Source organism: Mesoplodon mirus (assembly GCF_964341445.2).
Source record: "Mesoplodon mirus genome assembly, chromosome: 13".
Classification (NCBI taxonomy): domain Eukaryota; kingdom Metazoa; phylum Chordata; class Mammalia; order Artiodactyla; family Ziphiidae; genus Mesoplodon; species Mesoplodon mirus.
The window spans coordinates 83,608,560-83,628,288 of NC_138989.1; positions in this window are offsets into that span (position 1 = coordinate 83,608,560).

Genomic DNA, 19,729 nt, shown 5'->3' on the forward strand with positions numbered 1-19,729 from the left:
ATTAAACCCAAGATTCGAACAAAGAAAGTCTGCCTTCATAAGCAACATATGTTAATGATATTCTATTCTAATAGACACACTTTATTGGTAACCTACACAATCACTCATTTCCAGAAGAGTGATTATCACAGGACAGGCTCATACTCTTCGCTTCACTTTTATGGAGGATCATAGGGATTCTGAGCTATTTTTTTTAAACTAAGATAATCGTATTGCTTTGCTCAGATATTTCAGCATGCATAAATACTGATGACCACTGAAATAGAATTACTAAAACATTAAATTGAAAGTTTGAAATGATGCTTAATATTTGTATTGAAAAGGAAATTATATTAAGCATTACATTAAACATGTAAAAAAACAGCCACATATTTTGAGACATCTGTTGGGGGGGGGTTATGTATAACTCTTTTTGGGAAAATAGTTTTTATTTTCTTTACCAAGAACAATCTAGTTTTCAAAATTCAGGACAACAGTCATGGCCATGTTTTACTAACATACAGAACCATGTAAAAATAAAAGTACATTTACTTATTTTATATATTATTATTTTCATAAATATTTTAATAAATTTTGTAGTCAACTTTGAGCCTTCTACCTTGGAATACTTCTGTGAACTTCCATGGTGCCCTTATAGTCATCTTACGAGACCCCTTATGGCTAAATCAGTGGTGAGTTCCCTCTGGGCATGTATATTGTGTGTCCTACCAAAAATAATTTAAAAGAGTAGCTTGAAGTTCCTAAAATGCTTGCTGGTGATATTATATATCCTTTACTCATAACCAGAGTACCTTATTTTACTTTGTATCAGAGTATTAGAAAATAAAAGACATTTGCTTTTGTGAAACAGGATGTGAGTAAATCAAATGTTGATTATGTTTAAAGATGTTGACCTTCTTCATTCATGTTATCATTTAGCTTTCTCATTTCTGCCTCCAATTTTATTTGAAACAGTTATCTAAGGACTAGACTCATTTAATTATTACTATTTTTGTACACAATTTATTTCCAGTGCTATGGGGGTTGTGTGTGTGTGTGTGGTTTTGTTCATTTGCTTGCTTTACATTTTAGGACTGTCTGCTGATATTTAGGCAAGTATGATATACAGTTAATATTCAGAACTATTGGGAAAAATCACCTGAAACAAGATATTTGAGCAACTATGTACAATAGCGAATCTTCAATCAGAAACAAGTCTAGAAAACAGATGAAAAGAGTAATATAAAAGTAGATCCCCTTAGCAAGATTTACAGCACTATAAATGCCAGGTAGCTTCACCTCCTCAGATTTCTGTGACCTTCTGGCACAGATGTATAGAATAGAACTAAACCGTGTTTTTCACCTTGTCCCTAGACTACTGCAAACATATTCTGATTGATGACATCTTAAGGCCAAAGTTTTATCAGAGTCCATTAGCAAGCCAAAGGCATATATGTAGATCCTCAAATTTACAGAATGGTTAGATTATATTCTTATTATTCAGTTAGACATGAAAGTATGGCGATTCAGAAGGATGATAAATATTATCTCACCAGATGAGAGTCAAATCAGGAAATTCCCCACTGAAAACCTGCACTTGAGAATTACAATGTCATTTATTTCAAAACGTAGATTTGCCATAACTGAAGAAGTTAAAAAATGTTGGTATTTTTTGAGAGAGAAAAATTAAATTGCACAGTAGTAGTTGGCCTGTCAGAAAATGAGATTAAAACAATTCCTATTGTAGAGATCTGTCCAGAAACAAAATATAAGAAAAAAAAGATGCTCCAGTAAAACCCATACAAATTGCAGTTAAACTAAATCTAATCAGTATCGACTGAATGAAAATTTAGAGTTCATATGTGTTCTAAAAAATCTGTTTTCTATTTGTAACTGAGTATTAAGACTTTAGGAGAATAAAAAAGATATAAAATCAGCATTGATTTCTTTCTGTGGTAAAGCTCCGTCCTTTAAAAAATATTCATTAAAATGTGGCTTTTTACTTCTTGTCTCTAATTGATTGCTCTGACAATTCCTATGACAGAAGTTACACCATTTTAAGTGGCAAATTTGGATTCAGCTTTTATTTTCAGTCAGTATCGGCATGTTTTCAGGGTAATAAAAAGACATTTGTTGGAATATGAGCTTGTTATTCCAGTTATTCTTGACACACATTTTCCAAATATTAAAACTGGTTATTTTTGCCTAGTAAAACTTTTGTTTTCTCTTATGTTATTATTTTATTCAAAATAATTTGGCATTCATTGAATAGAGATAGATCTAAACCACATCTTTTTTCTTTGTGTAGTCTTTCAATATATTTCATATGGTATCAAGAATGATAATATTTTTAATTTCATAGAATTAGAGAAGTTATTAACGTAGATAAACTGTGTCTTTGTAGATTTAATGACACAAATATTTTTATCCAAACATTTCAATGTCATCTATATAACATAAAATGCTTTCAAGGGCAAGAAAATGGGTGAGTTTTTTTGTAGACCAATTCAGTTGGCTCTTGTTCTTAGGAGAATTCATGGTACCTGGGAGGAAATCTTGGTATGCTTAAATGTTAGCGCTTATTTAGGACGGAAACAATAAGCATTTGTACAGAAGAATCTCTAGTGGATTTACTGTGTATGTAATTCACATGCAGCTTTGAGCAGAAAAGGAACCAAAGATCTTAGCAGTTGAGAGGATTTATTTATTTTTTTCCTGCTTTCACAGTATTGACTTGGTCACTTTTGATTTTTCTTGGCTAGGGCAGATTTACTCTATTAATCTTAATATTTTTCTGTTCTACAAAAGTTTAATGTAAATCATAGGTGAATTTAACCAAAAGCTAATGAAACAAAGTTTAGGAATCCTTACTTACATGGAGCCCATCCAAAACCCTGGGAGGAAACCCAAATATTTTTACATAGTCAAATACATTTGTAAATTTTGCAAAAAAATAAATTTAGTTGCAATGAGTTAAGATCACTTTCTTTTATATGTTCCAACTATTTTTCTATCACACTTCTATTTTGGCTGGCATTGGAGAGCTATCAGCTTTGGGAAAAAATCTAGAGAAGCTAAATTAGGATAGATTTAATTTGAGTTGGGTGGGCTATATTTTTGTAGTTTTTCAGTTATATTGCTGTGTAGTTTCACTATTGCTATTTGTTGTGGTGTAAATGGTGGTTTCTAGGATCACTCCTGCCAAACACTACTTGGAGGTGTATTTTGATGTGAATGCTGCTATGGTCTGAATTTTCATGTTCTCCTTAAATTTGTGTGTTGAAATCCTTATGTCCTATTTGATGGTGGGGCCTTTGGGAGGTAAATAGGTCAAAAGGGCTGAACCTTCATGAATGAGATTAATGTCCTTATAAAAAGAGACCCCAGAGAGGAAGCTTTCCCCTTCCACCATGTGAAGACTGGCAAGAAGTCTGTGACTCAGTGAGGGTTCTCACCTGACCATGCAGGAGTCCTGATCTCAGACTTCCAGCCTCCAGAACTAAATAGAAATAAATTTCCATTGCTTATATAATTCTCCCAGTCTGTGGTATTTTGCTATAGCAGCCCAGACAAACTAAGGCAGTGTCTTTAAGCTCCATGCATGGACCATACAAAGGTAGAAGAGGAAAAACAAGATTTGAAATACACATAGACAGGAGATTATATGCAGTATTTTAAATTTTAAAGCACATTTATAATGGAAATTTGAGTAGCTGACAAAAATCCAAAAATTTTATATGGCATTGCCAATGATAGTTGTCAAACTGAAACTACTTTTTATTAATCACCAATAACAATCATTTTTGTAATAAAATAATCAACAATGCTAGAAAAAAAGGACTGAACTACATTTCCATATTCCTCTTAAAATAATATTATAAAATTACCATCATATAAAGAAGAGATAGATAATTTAGCATCCCCACCAAAAAAAAGAAAGATTGTTTTGTGGAGGCATGTCAAATATAGTATAAATTATTATGTTACTGTACCTGATTTTACAACATGGGGCTTGTTTATTATGTAAAATAGTAATTTTCATAATTTCCTTCAAGATATCAGATTACTCTGCCTTTATATTAATACTTAAATTTATATTGACTTTAAATACTCAGATTCATGTAATCATCATATTGTTTATACACACTTCAGTTATTGGTATATTGTTATAAGTGTTTAAGAATATAGATTTCCCCAAACTCCCATAAAGTCTGCATTTAGTATTTTCTTTGGTGCTAATTTCCATATAGTTGGTCAATTTCCTTTATTTTCCTACTTAATTTGAGCACTTTATCATTTCCACGTGTATACATGTTTTATTTTCTCATTTTGTTATTAAATTCTAGCTTTCTTGTAAGTACAAATTGCTATTGCAATCATTTTGCCATTTATTACACATTATAGTCTAAATATATGGTCAAGATTTTTTTATGAATCATCTAAGAATTTACTTTAAAAAGGTATATTCTGTTTTTAGGATTTACAATTTGATATGGACCAATTTGTTCTTTATTAATTGTTTTACTTTAGTCTTCTGTATCATGACCAATGTTTGTCCTCTTGACCTCTCCAAGAGGACAGGGGCTGGTGCAGACACACACATAATGGTGGCGCCAGTTCTACCATCAGGCCCCAGAGCAGCTCTGGGGACCCTGGGTGTCAAGGGCGCAATCATGGCTGCAGGGCCACGGCGGGATCACAGCAGCTGGGGCTGGTGAAGGGAGTTGGGCTTGAGGGGTTTGGGGGTGTCCAGGGGCGCAGCCTGAGGGACTAGGTGAGGCAAGCCCACGGGTGGAGGCCAATTACTGGACCTTGAGCTGAATCCAGGCCCACAAGCAGCTGTGTGGGCGTGGCTGTCACTGCACTTCTGTGGCTGGATCTCCATGGCAGGAGTCAGGTGCACAGCTGGAGGAGAGTCTGTAGAGGCTGAAGGGGATGCTGGAGTGCATCCCAGGCTCTGGCTGGGAGCTGGGGGTGGTGGGGGGGGGACCGGGTAGGGACTCAGTGGCTGGCACCTGCAGGCATTTATACCTGTGGGAAGAAAACCCGTGAAATTTGTCAGGGGTTTGTGGCAGCTGTGCTTGCCCTTGGTTTCTTCAGTGGGGAAGGCGGCTGGGGGCCTCTGCAGAGCAGCTCACTGGGAACCAAGTTCATCCCCATTGCATGGTTGATAACGGGTAGTCCCTGCTCTTCTTCCTTGTTCCTGGCTGTCTCTGTACATCTCAGCTTTGCAGGTCTCTGGGTGGCTTGCCTGGAAAGCCAGGGAAGCTGCTTGCTCACCTGCTCTCCCTTACCTAGGAGGGGAACCCCTTCTAGCTCAGTTCTCTGTGCTGAGCAGTGCCGCCTGGGTGATGGGACCACACAGGCAAAATGAAGCTGTTCTTCCTTCCTTTTTTTTGTGATTATTCCTAGGGTTTTTTGTTCCACGGTGTTGCTGAAGTTTCTTAAGTGGCCTCCTGAGCTCCCTCGGAGCTGTTTTTCTTCCCTGATAGCTGCTTGATTGTTGATCTTTGCTGGAGAGATCAAGGCTAGAGTCTCCTAATGAAGCATCTTGGTGACATTGGAAAAACCAAGGGGTATATTTGAAAACAAAAGAAAAATAAAAACACTTCAAATGTTGAATTGAGAGGATAATAATTTACCCTTTTAGGATGTATTTAAAAATACGTGTATTGTAACTTCCTGATTGTTTTAGCTTATGGATGAAATCAGCTTTCGTTATGATAACTGCAGCACTTGGAACAATATAGCAGTCAGATGTAATTTCAGTTAACTTCTGTTTTGTGTTTGGGAAACCCAGACTACCAATTCCGGCTCTGTGTTTAATCTGGGGTAATAAACCAAAATTGACATAGGCTTTTTCTTTTCTGTAGTTCCCCAGTATATAATAATTGTTTTATAAATCATTTCCAGTTGCAGTTTTACCAGAAATAAAATACATTACATCTAGATATCTTTTAAAGATAATTTGAATGGGTTCATTATCCTATATATACAACGTATCAAACCTGTCTTGTAAATCAGTATACACTTCATCAACACCAGCAAAGCTTGCATAAACAAGAGCCTTATGAGTCTTAAATGATAATTATCACAATCTAATGAATTGCATAAATCATTTATAATGAAAGGAAATCAACAAGTACACTGCGATGAGCACATTAATAGCTTAGGGTTTTCAAAAGCAATGAGGAATTTATATGGTATATCCACAGACGGTAACAACTTGAATTTTATTTGTGAAATAATTAGCTGTTGACCTAAAGGGATATAACTTATCTACTAGCAATACTTCAAACTGAAAAATAAAGATTAATTTTACCTTTGATGTAAATTATTCTGATAATACCCCCTGATTTGAAAGTCAATATAAAGAGGGAAAAGATAAAGATTGATTTAAGTTCAGACTGACGAACCTAAAATTTATTCCAAAATATGAACTTCCATGCTTCACAATTCCAAGTAATTTGTGAAATACTATAATTTTTAGTGATCCACTCACTCAAGTGTTAATTGGATTTTATTTTTCACATATTTATGAGGGAAAGGAGGGAGTTTATAACTTCTATCTTTAACATTTTAATGTGGATCATGAAAAATACATTATTCATTCTTGAGGTTAACTTTCATTGGTTAAAAAGACATTCTCCCAGACAAAAAAAACTCAGAAGTAATTAGTAAACCTGTTCTTTTCCCCAAGTAACATGCATATTATCTGGGCTGATATATTTATGAAAGTATTTTATTTCTCTTGACATTATGTAACCATCATCTTCTGGTCCACAATTCAGTTTGAAAACAGAATTTTTTCCAATCCAGTAAACTTTCAGTTTATTCCTCCATTGAAAGATAAACAATATTTCACAGTAGGACTGTCTCATATTTGAAATCTACATATTTATTCATCTGTAGGTTTTTGCAATAACAATGCACCATGGTCTGTGGTAAGACCGGTGTATTAAAATGACCAGGATATAACCTAATTCTGAGGAGTTCCGAGCCCATGGTGAAAAAGAGTTACATTGAAAGAATAAGCACAATTTAATATAAAAGCCATTTTTTTTGTGTATGATTTATGCCTAAGACTTAGTATTGAAGAAAGAGCCATGTCCTAGCTAGGCCATTGGGATTTTATCCACTGAGGAGTTTCCCAAGTGAGCAAATTGGAAATTGTCAAAATCAGAGTTATAAATGAAAACTAGAGCCATTTTAGAGATGGAAAACACCATGCTGCATCACAATACCTGTACACAGAAAAATCTCCAACAGCAAAACAACAACATACCTCAGGAACTTAGTGGCTACCAGAAGTAGCTCTGAATAGTACAGTGGGGTGACAAGAAGCCAATACCTGAGAAAGAACTCGTATTTGGATATCAAAATCAAAAGGTGAGGGGTGATGACCCTTAAAAAATGCTGCTGTTCATGGCTTCTCCCCTTATTATTTTTTTTTTTGGCCGTGCCTTGCGGGATCTTTGTTCCCCCACCAGGGATCAAACCTGCACCCCCTGCAGTGGAAGCACAGAGTCTTGACCACTGGACCGCCAGGGAAGTCCCTGTGGCTTCTCTTTTTTAAGCTAACCTACTTATGGAGGTGAACCAGTTAAAACTCAAGAACTAGGACATAATAAGCCAATTTTAATATTTAGAAATCCATGAAGAAATATCTTTTCATAGTACTATTTTTAATAAGTGTTTCTTACAATACAGACATAATTTCCAGTCACCAGATTATTGACTGCCATTTATTCAAGGAAAAAGATAAAAATACATATGTCTTTCATTTCATGTTCTTATTATTTTCCTGTAAGATAATTGTAGTTGCTTTTATTAATGAGTCTTTCATGTGCAGTATTTTTTTTTAATTTAATCCTTCCATGAGGAGAGCTCAAGGGCTACTTCTCTCCAGATATGCTGAAATCAATGCCTATCACTCCAAATTTATAAAACTAGTTTATTCCAGTAAATGTATGGAATAAGTCTCAAAGGAACTCTGGTGCAATAAAAAAGAGGTAGACTTGGTCTTTGTCTTCAGTTCTTGGCATTGAGCTCCTAAGACCCTTGGAAAGTCCTGATTGATAGGAGCGTCTTTGTTATACATAATGAGATCCTTTTGACCATCCCTGAGTTTACGCTGATGAGATACCTCTTGGTGGGCCCCTAGACAGCTTCAGGATGGGGGCTGGTCACCAGAGGAAGCAACCATGCCGTGAGAGGGTTGAACCTTTTCGCCTAACCCCCAACCTCTGGGGAGGGGAGAGAAGCTGAAGATTGAGTTCAGTGCTTTAATTAATCATGCCCACATAGTGAATCTTAGGTAAAAACTCTGAAACAATGAAACTAAGGAAGTTTCTGGGTTGGCAAACACATCCATGTACCAGGAGGGTGGAATACCCCAAACCCCAGGAACAGAGGTGGTTGTGCTTGGGACATTTTCAGACCGGCCTGCCTCATTTGTATCCTTTATAGTAAACTATAAAAATAAGTATAGCATTTTCCTGAGTTCTGTGAGTTGATCTAGCAAATTTTTAAACCTGAAGGAGGGTCATAGGAACCCCTAAATTTAGAATGGCCCAGACAGAAGTATGATAACCTGGAGACCCCACTTGTGGCTGGAGCCTGAAGTGAGTGAAGCCTTGTGGTACTGAGCCCTTAGTTAGTGTCAGAATTTAACTGAATCATAGGACATCCAGTGGGTATCATAGAATTGAAGAATCGTTGTTTGGAAAACTATAGAGAGACGCACAAGAGAATTAGGATGCAGGAATAGACCAATAGAAGAGATGACCTTACTTAGAGAGATAAGGCCCTTAATAATGGATAATGGCATTGTTTACTTGGAAAAAAATAATTAGTTTTATCAGAATCAGAAATATTTCATGTAAGTTCATAAGGAGATTCACTGGGTACAATTTAGAAGGGCACGTAAGAAAACAAATGAAAGCAGAGATTATAGCTTTATCCCTACGTGTGGTGGAGAAGAAAAGGAAACCATTTAGGGAGCAGTTCAAGGTTTTCAAAATTCAGCACTATCTACATAAAAGAAGAGCAAGAATGGAAATGGAACATCAGAGGAGGCAGCACCAGGGCCTCATTGCTGCTGGAAGACAGATGGTAGAGAGGAAAGTCTTTTGCAGTTGAAGTCCTAGGAAATTCAAAAGGAGAAGAAAACAAAGTTTTAGGGGAGAAAGGGCAAAAACTCTAGGCACGAAGGCTTCTGAGGACACAAATTTTGGAAGTTTCAGCAACACCCCTCAATCAGAAATACCTGAATATGATTCTCCAGCTGAGACAAAGGACAATTCCACAGGGGGGTGGGAGGGTGGGAGTGGGGAAGGAGCTCACAGACACGTGGAATTCCTTCAAAGAAAAGGACAACAAGTTGGTATGTTGACATATTAAATAAGCCTTGGTTCCTACTGAGGTTCCTACACTCTGGATTGAGGGTGATTAAAGAACATAACTTAAGGTTCTAATATCAAGAGATAGTAGAGACTATTCTATCAATGAGATTTCATTCAACTCAGCCTTTATGGAACAAGAAATAAGAGATAAAAGGGAGACATGAGTAGAATAGATTGGTAATATGCAGATTGGGCACTAAGAAAAAGAAAAAGACATCATGAAAGGGCAGTAGCCATGAAAAATTCTCATTTGCAAGAAGACTGGACAATTTAAAATATTAATTATTCTCTTAGCGTGAACAGGTTTGTTTTGATACTTGGTTGCCCCGGATATGGTAACCAATATGAGAAAAACCTCCTAGTTGGAGATCTCTTCCTATTGGGTTTTATGTGACCATTTTATGAGATTCTGAGATTAACAGGTTGCCGTTCTGTCCAAAGTTAAAAATAAATTCACAAGTTGTCTTTTACTTTCTCTGTCTACATAGTCCTCCAGAAAAAAATACACAGAAAAAGAACATACATACATAACAACAATTAAATTTCAGTTAAAATATGAATAAGATCAGCAAACAGAATCCAAACTCCAAACAAATGTCTGAATGAGACATTCTTCCTAGGAGTAATTAGGCCGGGAAAAAAAAATTTTTTGGAAGGTAACTTACGGGAATCCTTAAACAATACAGTTTCAAGCTTACCTAGTAGAATGTAATGCATGAAAATGCGATTTTTATTGAGATGCTGAGAGAAACAGAGAATCGTGTCATTTTATGATCAGCTTTTCAGGAGGAAAAATTATTCTGATAGTTTTTTCCATGGCAGGTTTTTGAAAATATTGTATGACAAATATCAGTCTTGTTTCTCTTCTCATGCATGACTAGCAAAAAAAAAGTTCTGTCTGCTTTCAACAAAGAGGAGCATATGGCTCCCTGTCAGTTTCAGATCTTTTCTCCTTGAATTGCTAACAAAAAACTATTAGTAAAAGACATCAACCCTATTCATGAATTTTTTTTTTCCTTAACCCTCTTTCAAATACATAAGGCATGTTCTTGTGGGATTCATTCAATCAAAATTTCCACACATTTTCATTTACATATTCAAGATTAAAAAGAATTTTTGCAGCAGAAAATAAATTAGAAGCATTAAACAGCATATTTATTAACTATGAAAAGAATGAAGTGCCACATTTACCTATAGAGAAAGCACTTTCTACACCTAGATAAATTCACTCATTATTTCAGATATTTATTGACACCTACTATGTGCCAGAAACTGAGCAAGCTTGAAACACTACTTGCTTTCCTGAAGTTTATAATCTAAGCAAACTCAATAGAATGGATTTCCAAATATACATTCAAATTCAGGAATGGAATCTCTCACTGGTTCTGCCTCTGAAATCTTAACAATGAAATATTGATAAATTCAGAGATCTGTACATGTGTTAGGGTTAACCGTTAAATATGAAAACCTATTGAACAGTAAATCTTAAAAATGCAAATGAGCACGTAACATTTCACTATTTGTCCAAATCTACTTGTATAGCTGTTTTCTTCTTAAAATGTGTCATTTGTATACTGTCAAGTTTTTCCATACTTTCTGTTAGTCTTTTGATTTTTACAGCTTGCATTCAAAAGATTATCTTTACTAAGAAGCAATTTAACAATTATTCTATATTTTCTTCTAATATTTTTACCATTTTACTTTTTACAATATTTAAAAAATACTGAATCTCATGCAAGTTATTAATGCATGATTATGACAATATTATTTTTACTCTTTTAATGATCTATTCTTTTCTCCACAAAATTGTATGTCCATTTTATTACATGTTAAGTTCCCAGTGTACTCAGATCTATCTATGGAAATACTCATTCTTATTTACTGATCTTTTTGTCTATTTTGGAGCTCATGCTATATGCTTTTGTAGAGCATTTTATAGTACATTTTAAATCCAATACCCCCCCCCCAATTCTTCTGTTGAAAATTACTGGCAAATTACATATTAATTTCTCTGGGAAGATGTTGAACAACTTACATAAATTTCAAAGTCTCATTCTGGATGGGGATCAACTGAGATATTTACCTTCTCCTAGAAATTTAGAACCAGGGGGCAATGATTGTGCTGACTTTACCCTAAGGCCATACAATGTATAACAAGGCAACAAGGTACCTTAAAGGGATATTACTAAGAAAAAAATAAAGTAAACTAGACAGGAAGGGAGGAAGGAGAAAAGGAAGAAAGGAAGGAAGGAAGGGAGGCAAGGAGGAAGGAACGAAGGGAGGAAGACAGGATGAAAAGAAGAAAGGTAAGGAGGGAGAAAGGAGAGGAAGACAGAAAGGATGGGATGGAGCAAGACAGGGAAAGAGAGGGAGAAACATCTCATTCAGAATCATGTGTTGCATTTAGTTGTTTAATCTCCTTTGTCTCTCAGTCTGAAACAAATAGTCATTCCTTGACTTTCTTGACCTTGATATTTTTGAATATTATAAGCTTTAGCTTTTAGAATATCCCTCTGTTTGGGTGTGTCTCAGTTCTCCTGACTAAATTCAGATTATACACCTTTGGCAGGAGTATCACAGGGGTGATGCCGTGTTCTTTGCATCCAGCCTGTGGGGTGGCACTTGGTGATGATCACTCTGAGCGCTTGATTGGCGTGGGATCCGCCAGGCTTCTCCACTGTAGAGTCATCTTATTAATTCATAAGTATTTGATTGGAAGTATGTATCGCATTATTCACCAAACTTTTCCCTGACATATTTAGTTATTTACATCTCCATGTAGTTATAGCTCCACATCCAGTATTAGTCAACAAGTTACACTTTAGATCATTATTTATTTTTTGCCCAGGTTATCTGGATATGGCCAGTGGGAACCCGTGAAGACTGTCTTCTATGTCCTTTTGACCTGTCCTCATTATTCTTTGAGCTCTTCCTTGCTTTCTGGAACAATCACATGTCCTAGCCTTTGTTGGCACTTTTTCTACCTTAGTCCTGGAACTATGTACATTTCTATACTAAAAATAAACAAAAAAAAATTTAAACTCTAAGGTTGGCAAAGAAGAGTTTCAATGCAAAGAATGATGGAGACTTGTAGATGGATTATGCTAATATGACTTTGTTCTCAATAATAGGGTCTCTCCCTGATTAATCTTTCCACATTTGTGCTGATCGCAGAAGGAGTCTGCTCTTGCAGAAAAAGATTCAACACTTTTTAAAAAATCTCTTTCATTTGCTAAATTAAGGCAAAGCCATTTAAAAAGGCATATTAAAAACAATTAGGGATAACAAAGAATATTTAACCCAGAGGATATCCCACTTCTAAAATATTTCATATTATTTAGATATATCATTGTTCTAATTGTTGTCTCCCCTATACTCAGATGCCTCCACTCACTATTATTATTTATTATAGTTCTCGTATGTATTAATTACCACCCCTTTATTCTGACCTCTATATTTTCTTAGTTGATATCACAATGCAAGATAATACTGTTTTTAATAAAAGTTTAATCCAATTAAGAAGTGTTCACTGAGAACTTATTATGAGTGAGTGCTATTTTTGCATGTTGGACAATAAAAATGTAAACAAGATACTTTCCTTATTTTCCAATAAATTATAATTAAAATATAAGGCAGATACGTGTATCATATGTCATGAATGCTAAAAGAAATGTTCATGCAAATCGATATCGTAGCATAGACTGGAGAACTTGAACTTGTTTCAACACATAATCACAAAGAGCACTTAATTCCCCTATAATCACTGTTGTTAGAGGTTTTGCACTATCCTCTTTCCTCATTCCACGTCTTCTGAGAGAACCCCCTAAAAATCACCTAAAGAGGAATCTCCATATCAGGACCTGCTTCCAGGGAAGACGACCAACACTCCACTGAATTTTGAATTTCTCAGGCCGTACCTGAAGCCTTCCCTTTTTTTTCACTATAAAGCTTTCCTATTCTTTTATGGCTCTTGAATCTCTACCAAATACAAATAATGGGACTGGCTTCCTCATTAGAGCAAGCTCTGAATTGGCAGTCTCTGCTTGCTCTCACGTGAGTGGTCTTTGTTTATTTCCACAATGGAAATGAAAGCTAGGTAGTCCTTGAAAGTTATGGCAATGTCAAAGTCATTGAGGAGAATTTACTCATTATTTAGACAACAGTTGTGAGAGAAAAGATGAAATAATCTGAAGATCATGAGTAACTGGAAGTTCTTATCATTTCTTTTAAATATGGATTTCCTCAGAAGGCATTTTTAAGGTAAAATGTTCTGCATGTTCGTAACAACTAAGCCAAAATTTTATTTAGTCCCAAATATAACTCTTTGAACCTGAAGTTGATATTGTCCCTAATTCAAATAGTCTAATACTTATTATATTTTTCAACGTCTGAACCATTTATATTAACATATTTCCATACAAATAACACAAAGAAAGTTTAGTATTAGTTGTTTCTTTTTGTTTGTTTGTTGTTTATACTGCAGGTTCTTATTAGTCATCAATTTTATACACATCAGTGTATAGATGTCAATCCCAATCGCCCAATTCAGCACACCACCATCCCCACCCCACCACAGTTTTCTCCCCTTGGTGCCCACACGTGTGTTCTCTACATCTGTGTCTCAACTTCTGCCATGCAAACTGGTTCATCTGTACCGTTTTTCTAGGTTCCACATACATGCATTAATATACAATATTTGTTTTTCTCTTTCTGACTTACTTCACTCTGTATGACAGTCTCTAGATCCATTCACGTCTCAATAAATGACTCAATTTCATTCCTTTTTATGGCTGAGTAATATTCCATTATATATATGTACACAACTTCTTTATCCATTCATCTGTCGATGGGCATTTAGGTTCCTTCCATGACCTGGCTATTGTAAATAGTGCTGCAATGAACATTGGGGTGCATGTGTCTTTTTGAATTATGGTTTTCTCTGGGTACATGCCCAGTAGTGGCATTGCGGGGTCATATGGTAATTCTATTTTTTTTTTAAGGAACCTCCATACTGTTCTCCACAGTGGCTGTATCAATTTACATTCCCACCAACAGTGCAAGACGGTTGCCTTTTCTCCACACCCTCTCCAGCATTTGTGGTTTGTAGATTTTCTGAGGATGCCCATTCTAACTGGTGTGAGGTGATACCTCATAGTAGTTTTGATTTGCATTTCTCTAATAATTACTGATGTTGAGAAGCTTTTCATGTGCTTCTTGGCCATCTGTATGTCTTCTTTGGCGAAATGTCTATTTAGGTCTTCTGCCCATTTTTGGATTGGGTTGTTAGTTTCTTTAATATTGAGCTGCATGAGCTGTTTATATATTTGGGAGATTAATCCTTTGTCCATTGATTCGTTTGCAAATATTTTCTCCCATTCTGAGGGTTGTCTTTTTGCCTTGTTTATCGTTTCCTTTGCTGTGCAAAAGCTTTGAAGTTTCATTAGGTCCCATTTTTTAATTTTTGTTTTTATTTCCATTACTCTAGGAGGTGGATCAAAAAAGACCTTGCTGTGATTTATGTCAAAGAGTGTTCTTCCTATGTTTTCCTCTAAGAGTTTTATAGTGTCTGGTCTTATATTTAAGTCTCGAATCCATTTTGAGTTAATTTTTGTGTACGGTGTTAGGGAGTGTTCTAATTTCCTTCTTTTACATGTAGCTGTTCAGTTTTCCCAGCACCACTTATTGAAGAGACTATCTTTTCTCCATTGTATATCTATGCCTCCTTTGTCATAGATTAGTTGACCATAGGTGTGTGGGTTTATCTCTGGGCTTTCTATCTTGCTCCATTGATCTATGTTTCTGTTTTTGTGCCAGTACCATACTGTCTTGATTACTGTAGACTTGTAGTATAGTGTGAAGTCAGAGAGTCTGATTCCTCCAGCTCCGTTTTTTTCCCTCAAGACTGCTTTAGTTATTCGGGGTCTTTTGTGTCTCCATACAAATTTTAAGATGATTTGTTCTAGTTCCATAAAAAATTCCATTGGTAATTTGATAGGGATTGCATTGAATCTGTAGATTGCTTTAGGTTTTATAGTCATTTTCACAATATTGATTCTTCCAGATTGCTTTGGGTAGTATAGTCATTTTCACAATATTGATACTTCCAATCCAAGAACATGGTATATCTCTCCATCTGTTGGTATCATCTTTAATTTCTTTCATCAGTGTCTTATAGTTTTCTGCATACAGGTCTTTTTTCTCCCTAGGTAGGTTTATTCCTAGGTATTTTATTCTTTTTGTTGCAATGGTAAATGGGAGTGTTTCCTTAATTTCTCTTTCCGATTTTTCATCATTACTGTATAGGAATGCAAGGCATTTCTGTGCATTAATTTTGTATCCTGCAACTTTACCAAATTCATTGGTTAGCTCTAGTAGTTTTCTGGTGGCATCTTTAGGATTCTCTATGTATAGTATTATGTCATCAGCAAACCGTGACAGTTTTACATCTTCTTTTCCAATTTGTATTCCTTTTCTTTCTTTTTCTTCAATGATTGCTGTCACTAGGACTTCCAAAACTATGTTGAATAATAGCAGTGAGAGTGGACATCCTTGGCTTCTTACTGATCTTAGAGGAAATACTTTCAGTTTTTCACCATTGAGAATGTTTGCTGTGGGCTTCTCATATATGGCCTTTACTATGTTGAGGTAGGCTCCCTATATGCCCACTTTCTGGAGAGATTTTATCATAAATCGGTGTTGAATTTTGTCAAAAGCTTTTTCTGCATCTACTGAGATGAGCATATGGTTTTTATTCTTCAGTTTGTTAATATGGTTTATCACATTGATTGATTTGCGTATATTGAAGAATCCTTGCATCCCTGGGATAAATCCCACTTGATTGTGGTGTATGATCCTTTTAATGTGTTGCTGAATTATGTTTGCTAGTATTTTGTTGAGGATTTTTGCATCTATAGTCATCAGTGATAAGAACATCAGTGATATTCTTTTTTTGTAGTATCTTTGTCTGGTTTTGGTATCAGGGTGATGGTGTCCTCATAGAATGAGTTTGGGAGTGTTCCTTCCTCTGCAATTTTTTGGAAGAGTTTGAGAAGGATGGGTGTTAGCTCTTCTCTAAATGTTTGATAGAATTCACCTGTGAAGCCATCTGGTCCTGGACTTTTGTTTGTTGGAAGATTTTTAATCACAGTTTCAATTTCATTACTTGGGATTGGTCTGTTCATATTTTCTGTTTCTTCCTGGTTCAGTCTTGGAAGGTTATACCTTTCTAAGAATTTGTCCATTTCTTCCAGGCTGTCAGTTTTATTGGCATAGAGTTGCTTGTAGTAGTCTCTTACGATGCTTTGTATTTCTGTGGTGTCTGTCGTAACTTCTCATTTTTCATTTCTTATTTTATTGATTTGAATCCTCTCCCTCTTTTTCTGAATGAGTCTGGCTAATGGTTTATCAATTTTGTTTATCTTGTCAAAGAACCAGCTTATAGTTTTATTGATCTTTTTGCTATTGTTTTGTTTCTATTTCATTTATTTCTGCACTGATCTTTATGATTTCTTTCCTTCTGCTAACTTTGGGTTTTGTTTGTTCTTCTTTCTCTGGTTCCTTTAGGTGTAAGGTTAGATTGTTTACTTGAGATTTTTCTTGTTTCTTGAGGTAGGCTTTTATAGCTATAAACTTCCCTCTTAGAACTGCTTTTGCTGCATCCAATAGGTTTTGGATCATCGTGTTTTCATTGTCATTTGTCTCTAGGTATTTTTTGATTTCCTCTTTGATTTCTTCAGTGATCTCTTGGTTATTTAGTAATGTAGTGTTTAGCCTCCATGTGTCTGTGTTTTTTACATTTTTTCCCCTGTAATTCATTTCTAATATCATAGAATTGTGGTCAGAAAAGATGCTTGATATGATTTCAATTTTCTTAAATTTACTGAGGCTTGATTTGTGACCCAATATGTGATCTATCCTGAAGAATGTTCTGTGCACACTTGAGAAGAAAGTGTAATCAGCTGTTTTTGGATGGAATGTCCTTTTATTTTCATTTTGGATGATCTGTCCATTGGTCTAAGTGAGGTGTTAAAGTCCCCCACTATTATGTGTTACTGTTGATTTCCTCTTTTATAGCTGTTAGCAGTTGCCTTATGTATTGACGTGCCCCTATGTTGGGTGCATATGTATTTATACTTGTTATGTTTTCTTCTTGGATTGATCCCTTGATCATTATGTAGCGTCCTTCCTTGTCTCTTGTAACCTTCTTTATTTTAAAGTCTATTTTATTTGATATGAGTATAGCTACTCCAGCTTTCTTTTGATTTCTATTTGCATGGACTATTTTTTCCATCACCTCACTTTCAGTCTGTATGTGTCTCTAGGTCTGAAGTGGGTCTCTTGTAGACAGCATATATATGGGTCTTGTTTTTGTATCCATTCAGCAAGCCTGTGTCTTTTGGTTGGAGCATTTAATCCATTCACGTTTAAGGTAATTATCAATATGTATGTTCCTATGACCATTTTCTTAATTGTTTTGGGTTTGTTTTTGTAGGTACTTTTCTTCTCCTGTGTTTCCCACTTAGAGAAGTTCCTTTAGCATTTGCTGTAGAGCTGGTTTGGTGGTTCTGAATTTCCTTAGCTTTTGCTTGTCTGTAAAGCTTTTGATTTCTCCATTGAATCTGAATGAGATCCTTGCTGGGTAGGGTAATCTTGGTTGTAGGTTCTCTCTTTTCATCACTTTAAGTATATCATGCCACTCCCTTCTGGCTTGTAGAGTTTCTGCTGAGAAATCAGCTGTTAACCTTATGGGAGTTCCCTTGTATGTTATTTGTCATTTTTCCCTTGCTGCTTTCAATAATTTTGCTTTGTCTTTAATTTTTGCCAATTTGATTACTATGTGTCTCGGCATGTTTCTCCTTGGGTTTATCCTGCCTGGGACTCGCTGCCCTTCCTGGACTTGGGTGGCTATTTCCTTTCCCATGTTAGGGAAGTTTTTGACTATAATCTCTTCAAATATTTTCTCTGGTCCTTTCTCTCTCTCTTCTCCTTCTGGGACCCCTATAAGGAGAATGTTTTTGCATTTAATGTTGTCCCAGAGGTCTCTTAGGCTGTCTTCATTTCTTTTCATTCTTTTTTCTTTAGTCTGTTCTGCAGCAGTGAATTCCACCATTGTGTATTCCAGGTCACTTATCTGTTCTTCTGCCTCAGTTGTTCTGCTATTGATTCCTTCTAGTGTAGTTTTCATTTCCATTATTGTATTGTTCATCTCTGTTTGTTTGCTGTTTAATTCTTCTAGGTCTTTGTTAAACATTTCTTGCATCTTTTCGCTCTTTGCCTCCATTCTTTTTCCGAGGTCCTGGATCATCTTCACTATCATTATTGTGAATTATTTTTCTGCAAGGTTGCCTATCTCCACTTCATTTAGTTGTTTTTCTGGGTTTTACCTTGTTCCTTCATCTGGTACATAGCCCTCTGCCTTTTCATCTTGTCTGTCTTTCTGTGAATGTGGTTTTTGTTCCACAGGCTGCAGAATTGTAGTTTTTCTTTCTTCTGCTGTCTCCCCTCTGGTGGATGAGGCTATCTAAGAGGCTTGATGGGAGGGACTGGTCAACACAGTGAGACAGTTAGCCAATTATATGTAAGATCAGTTAACTGATCAGGTAAGATCAGTTCTGGCGTTAGTTTTAAATTAAAAGTAAATTATGTAGGCTCAGTGAACTGATACCCTCTGTTCACATAATTCTTTTATAATATGCTACACCCAAGGCAGAGGAAGGAATTACCAATTCATGTTCAGTCTTTGCCAGCAAATAGTACATAACACAAGTCACATCATTTACAGTGGCCCTGTGAGACAGATGTCATGACTAATACTTATTTTACAATGTACTCATTTGAGATATCATAGACTTTGCTCTTTTCTCTTCTAATTTTCACCCAATCTGAATGGTTTTAGTGTGAACTAGTTCAGTCCTGCTCTGCCAAAGTTGTGCTACACACTCCTACTTTGGGATTCTGGGATGTAAAAAGTATATTACGTGTAGGCTCAGTAGCTATATTTAAAGATAGAGAAACATTATTAACAGACTTATGGTAGTGGATACAAACTCAAATACTAGAATTTTTGTTTTTACCTACCTGAATTTTTTTTTCTAATAAATGCTCACATTGCAAAAAAAAATCAGTTTTGCCATTCAGAAGAAATTAATGATAATGAGAATACATAGCAGCTGGTATCACATGTAGAGATGGCCCTGTTTGGGCACATTTCTGTTACCAAAGCTCTGTAAGTCTGCACAAGAATAAACAGTTTAGCAGATAGCTGCTCAGAATTTCTAGCTGTGATACTGATCAAGAGTGATGTTGACTCCTGAGATTACATCCTCCTGACCAGGGAGAGGGACCAC